The following is a 610-nucleotide window of genomic DNA, read 5'->3' on the forward strand; positions in this document are numbered from 1 at the left end:
GTTTATTTATATTTGTGTTTATATTTGTATTTATGTTTATATTTATATTTGTGTTTATATAGTTTATTTATATTTATATTTATATTTATATTTATATTTATATTTATATTTATATTTATATTTATATTTATATTTGTATTTATATTTATATTTATATTTATATTTATATTTATATTTATATTTATATTTATATTTATATTTATAATTTGTATTTATATTTATATTTATATTTATATTTATATTTATATTTATATTTATATTTATATTTATATTTATATATTATAGAGAGAAAATCCCAAAAAGGATGCGGCGTTGGGCCCTCTGATAAACTAAAAAAAAAAAAACAAAGACAAAGACAGAAATATAAGTATAAATATAAATATAAATATAAATAAACGTATAAAATAAATAAAAATAAATAAAAATAAATAAAAATAAATAAAAATAGATAAAAATATAAAAACAAGATATATCTTGCTCTATAAGCAGCAAGAAGTGTTTAATTTTTCTAAGAAGGGGCAGTTTCTCTCTCTCTTACAACTACATTTATACTTATATATAAAAATAAATAAATAAATAAATAAATAAAAACAAATAAATAAATAAATAA

This window comes from Eimeria mitis, genomic scaffold (assembly GCF_000499745.2).
Source record: "Eimeria mitis Houghton genomic scaffold, Emh_scaff837, whole genome shotgun sequence".
NCBI lineage: Eukaryota > Apicomplexa > Conoidasida > Eucoccidiorida > Eimeriidae > Eimeria > Eimeria mitis.